Source organism: Equus caballus, chromosome 11 (genome assembly GCF_041296265.1).
Source record: "Equus caballus isolate H_3958 breed thoroughbred chromosome 11, TB-T2T, whole genome shotgun sequence".
Classification (NCBI taxonomy): domain Eukaryota; kingdom Metazoa; phylum Chordata; class Mammalia; order Perissodactyla; family Equidae; genus Equus; species Equus caballus.
In genome coordinates this window covers 4,825,078-4,830,360 of record NC_091694.1, presented here as the reverse complement: position 1 = coordinate 4,830,360, position 5,283 = coordinate 4,825,078, and the positions used below count along the sequence as shown (strand labels likewise).

Sequence of the window (5,283 nt, the reverse complement as noted above, 5' to 3'; positions counted from 1 at the left end):
TCCTCAGCAATTTGACCAGGACTTTGCTTTGAGAAAAAGGAGATTTCCTGCAGGAGCTAACAGGCATAAAGCAAGAGCATCTCCCTCTGCTTCTGTGCAACTGTATGTGAATAGTGTGACCACAAGGCTGTCTGCGTTGATGTCTGACATGCAGTTCTGACATAGACTACCTGCGCTCAGCCTGACTTCACAGGTCGAGGGCTCAGCCTTACAAGACTGCCCTCACTTCAGTCACCAGCTGCAGGCCTCAGGGGTCCCCATGCCACCCAGGCTTCTGACCAACCTGCTACAAATTTGAGATTTATCCCCCTCAGGTTCAATAATTCATTAGAACAACGTGCAGAACTCGGGAAAGTGGTACACTTATGATCACGATTTTATTATGAAGGATAGAAATCAGGACCAGCCATAAGGGAAGACACATAGGATGAGGTCTGGGAGGGTCCCAAATGCAAAGCTTCTCTGTCCTCAGGAGGCATGGCACGTCAGTGTGACTGCCAGCCAGGAAGCTCACCCAAGCTTCGGACGTCTAGAGTTTCTGCTGGAGTCTCACGATGCAGGCACCTGTGAGCGCAGTCTCCCTGTAAACACACGGCTGCTCTTTCTGGCATGCCAGCCCTCACCGTGGCCCAGCTCGCCAGCGTAGACTACCAGGACCCCCGTGAGTAACAAGGGCTCTCCTATCACTCAGGAAATTCCAAGGATTTAGAGGTGGCCTCGTGGGAAGGAAGCCCAGCCAAAATCTTTATTATATAATGATGCGCCTGTATATGCTGATGACATGCTCTTATTGCCCTGTCATTACACGTCCTGACTCTTGCAAAGAGATGTCCCTGACCCAGCTGACTGAGGCAGTGTCCCAAGAACCATGCGGACACGATGATGGAAACCTTGCAGTGAGGCCACCTCAGTGGCCAAGCGCTGCATTCTGAAAGAAGTTAGAGCTCAAGTTCACGTGGCCATAACAAAAGGTTCTATTCCTGGTTCCTCCTGTTGTGTCATCCTCTGCTGCAGAATTCAGAGGCTCTGGAACAAGACAGCTTGAACTTCATTCCGTGTCAGTAGACTAATGAGTCTTGTTTCAAGCCGGACCTCTCTCCATGATGAGATGGATTTTCAGATCGGTTCAGCATCCACTGTGCACCGGGCAGTGGATACCCGCTGAGGGCAGACCTGCAGCCTCCTCCTCATGTGGAGGTGAGGCCGGGGCCACAGACCCCGAATGATGATTTCAGTTTATTCTGGTAAGAGCTGTGCACCGACGCCCTGGAAACACAGGGCAGGGACCCCTGATCAGACCAGGAGGGTTGGGTCACTGCAGTGGATCCTAAAACGTAAGTGGGCTTGGCTGGATGCAGGTGGGCTGAGGCGACAGCAGGAATAAAGGCAGAGGGGAATGAAACAGCAAACATAGGCCATTTCAAAATATGGTAGCTTCAAGTTGGGGTCAAGGCACATCAGAAGACAAGTCAAGGCCAGCTTGGATTGTCCTGTAAGATGAGATGGAGCCATCAATGGATGCACGGATAAACAAACTGTGGTATACACACACAACGCAATATTACTCAGCCTTAGAAAGGAATGAATCCTGACACACGCTACAACGTGGATGCGTCTCCGAAACATTCTGCTCAGTGAAAGAAGCCAGACGCAAAAAGCCGTACAGCATGATTCCATTTGTAGGAAATGTCCAGAATCGGCAAATCCATGGAAACAGAAAGCAGATTGGTGATTGCCTGGGGCTGGCAGGGAGGGAGGAATGGGAAGTAACTGCTAACGGGCAGAGGGTTTCCATTTGGGGTGATGAAAATGTTCTGGAACTAGTGGTAATGGTGGCACAAAATTGTGTACTTAATGCCACTGAATTACACACTTTATGTTCATTTTATGTTATGTGCATTCATCTTGATTAAAAGAAGAAGGTGGGGTGGAGCTCTGGAAGGGTTTTCAGAAGAAGAGGGATGGCCACAGGTGACTTTTAGAAAGCTTGGTGACAAGCCATGGGGGCAGGGGAGCAGAGGGGAGCGTTAGGATGCTGATCTAAGAGTCCAGAGGAGAAAGGGCGGGGTCTGGAGCCAGGAGAGGGTTTCAGGGAAACCCTGAGAATCAGCAGGCCTTCAAGGGGCATGTCTTGGTGATGGATTAAGGAATGAAATGTTTCCTCTGACGGGCTGATGGGACCAGAGTACAGTTCCCCAAATGGCACATGCGTCGGAACAGGCCTGGTGAAGTGCTTTGCCCGAATGGCTTCACCTTTTGCTCCACGTCAAGCCCTTACCGTGGATCCCCGGGGGGCCACCCCCCGACTGTTACCAGCCAACAGCCCGGCTCCGCTCTGGCCTGGTGTGCCTGTGTCTGCAGGATCTTGGAACCAGAGACCTTCACACCCGTCCTGAGAGTGCTGGCTTGTCTTAATAACTACGACCCCAAGGACAGTTCTGGCAGAGGTGAGATCTTAGCGTCTAACATGGACACACATGGAACTTCTGTGTCTCCCGTAACTTTGCCTCCAGAATCAGGGCCAGAATCATTTCCGACTCGGTCAAGCAGCAGTGGCATAACCACAATCTCCTTCCTTGCCTCCCTCTGAAAAATGCCGGCTGCCGTACAGTCTGAAACCTTTGTGTGGCTCCGGCCCGTCTGAAAGCTTACGACCTTTCTGAAGAGTACTTTGTGCTGTTCTGTGTGCCAGGAATTTCAAAACGGCATTTAGCCCAAAGCAAGAAAATGCTGGCCTCATCTTTGTAAAATTATGTTTTAAAGGGGGGAGGGGCAGTGTTTAATTATGCACCGGGGACGCTAATCAATTTGAATATCAAGTCTGATAAGAATGTAATTAGGAAGGGACTACCCAAAATCTGCTAAGGTATTTCTAAAGTCAACTAAACCATGATTTGCCCAGTTTTTGCTGTGTATTCAGCTCTCCTTTGGGTCCTTGCAAAGAGGCCAGACTCTGGGAGGTATACAGCCGTAGACTCTTTCATGGAAACTTGTCGTGTGTCTTCCGGTCCAGGGGGCTGGCATCCGCCTTCACCCTCACACCTGCTCCGAGCTGGCCACCTGACCCAGGCCTGGCCAATCAGTGAGCTCCATCCTCCGATTTATTCCCAGGTGGGTGATATTCCAATGGGAGTCAGTCCTGGGGCCTCCGCTGGAACAAAGAGCAAGCCCTCTCTCACGGGCTGGTAGGATGGAAGCCTGGAGATGTTGTTTCTGCTCCTACTTACGTTGGGTCTACCTGGAAATAAAGCTGGCACAGAGGAGAGCAGAGTCGAAAGAGAGCAATTCCTGAAGACGTGGTTTGCACATTAGGGTCCAGCCATGTGGAACATTCCGGACTTTTCAGTTATGTGAGCCAAAACATCCCCCTTCTTTTTTTACTTCAGCCAATTAAACTGGTCTTCCATCCTTTATCATCGAGAGTCCCCTCCAGCATCTGCATCAGGTGACCATCTTATTCTACCGAAACCACACAGGGATTAATGGCCACGCATGGGTTGCCTGTCCCATCCTCGGATCCCTCTGCCTGGGGTCAGAAGGCTCTCCCCACTTTGGCCTCCCTCTGCTCCCTGATTCTTTGTAGGGAAAAGCACCAAAAATGTTGAGTAAACCTCTGTCCACCGAGCATTGAAAAACTTGCCTCAAACTCCTTCAGCATGTGGTGGGACCCCACCTCCTTCCAGAACTTCCCCAGGGACAAGGGGGTGGGGAGGATGGAGGAGCTTCTCTCTCCCTGTTGGTCCTGCCTTTGCTGAATGGATGCAGATCATTTCAGTGTTCCCCACATTGTCTCCATGCCGTCCCCATGACCCAGAAACACGGTCATTTCCTGCAAACGTTATCCACGGGCGTTGGTGTGCGCGAGCGACTGTGGGGAATGCTAGGGCTGGTGGTGGGGGGAGGGTCGCATCGCAGCACCAGCCGGCAGTCAACCCAAATTCCACTTTACAGAGCCCACTCCCAATCCTGCTGGGGCCTCCCTGCCCACAGGGATCCCCTCCCACTCTCAACAGCCCCCCACCTGGTGGCTCAGGCACCTGTGTCCCCCTTTGCTTGTGACCCAACACAAGTCCTATCAACGCTTCTCAGGCTGATGCTCCCCCCAACCTCCGTTGTCTCCACGCTTTGCCCTACCACCGGGGCCCCTTCCCCACTCTTACGACTACGAACCTCTGCTTCAGCAGGACAGGGCACCGGCAGTGCCCACTGAAGCCTGTCTTTTTCTTCGGCGTCCCTCGGCGAGGGTAGGGGGCAAGCGAGATTTATTTTCCCATTGATGGGATGGGACAGACCTACCGACAGTAGATCTCCCTGGGAGGCAGGGCCAGCCACAGTCACTCTGAGTTTTCAGTGACCATTTGGTTTCTCTCTGCAGCCCCTGAAATACTTGCAGCCTGTGATGAGGTCCCCGCTCGGCCATCTCTGCTCCAGGTTCAGCTGACATCATCTCTTCACCATCCCTCCTGTTTCCAGATCTTTTGGGCCCTCTCCCCTGAATGCGCTCATGTTTGCTGGTGTCCTTGAACTGGGGCGTCCAGAACTGAATGCTGAGTTCCCGCTGCAATCTGGCTCCACAGCCCTATCGATGCAGTCCAGGCGGGATTGGCTTCTCTTCCCGTCAGAGTCCCCACTGGGTCCCTTAAGTTAGCCATCTCTATACATCATCGGCAGCTTCCCACAGGATCATCCCTCTGTCACATCAGGCTTCCTCGGCTCGTAATGATGCGATAAGAAACGTGAATGATTGCTGGCAATGTTTGACCCACTGGTTTTGGCACAGCATGGCATCTTGTTTAATTAATTTTGAATCTTGACTCCATCATCATTTATTTTAAGCATCCGTCCCAGGTTTATGCCATTTGTAAATTTGATAAGCACATCCCTGCTTCATTCTAAAGCGCTGTAGAAGTGCTGACTGGCACCAGGACACAGCAGAGCCCTGTGACCCCCGACTACAGCTCTCCTTGCAGGGTGACTCACAGTGTGCAGTGGCCAACAAGCTATGAATGTCCCTATTGTTCTGTCATCTAGTCCTTGTCTGACCATCTAATTTACAAATGTTTATGCGAATCAGTGTATTGCCTGAGACAAGCTTTGAACCCATCAATCTGATAACTCATTGAAAATGGAAATAAGATGCGTGTGCTGTGTTTAGTCTTAGAGAGTTTCCAGTTTTGTGTTGCCTCCCCTGGTGCGTTCACCAACCAGCTCTTTAACAGTCTTATCCTTTTCTCAAGATTTACATCGCCTTTACTGGCCTGTTATTTCTAGAATTTTCTTTTA

General features: G+C 51.2%; 1 long non-coding RNA gene across 2 annotated transcripts; it reads right to left on the bottom strand.

Annotated features, from left to right (window-relative positions):
• Positions 1–358: 358 nt before the first annotated feature.
• LOC138916097 (uncharacterized) lies at positions 359–4,973 on the bottom strand. 2 transcript variants are annotated; one of them, XR_011422795.1, is made up of 2 exons: positions 4,171–4,973; positions 359–1,490 (listed from the first exon to the last, which is right to left on the bottom strand). It is a non-coding gene; the product is annotated as an uncharacterized lncRNA (long non-coding RNA). The 2 variants fall into 2 exon arrangements; XR_011422794.1 differs by having other exon boundaries at positions 2,279–4,920.
• Between the last annotated feature and the right edge of the window lie 310 nt (positions 4,974–5,283).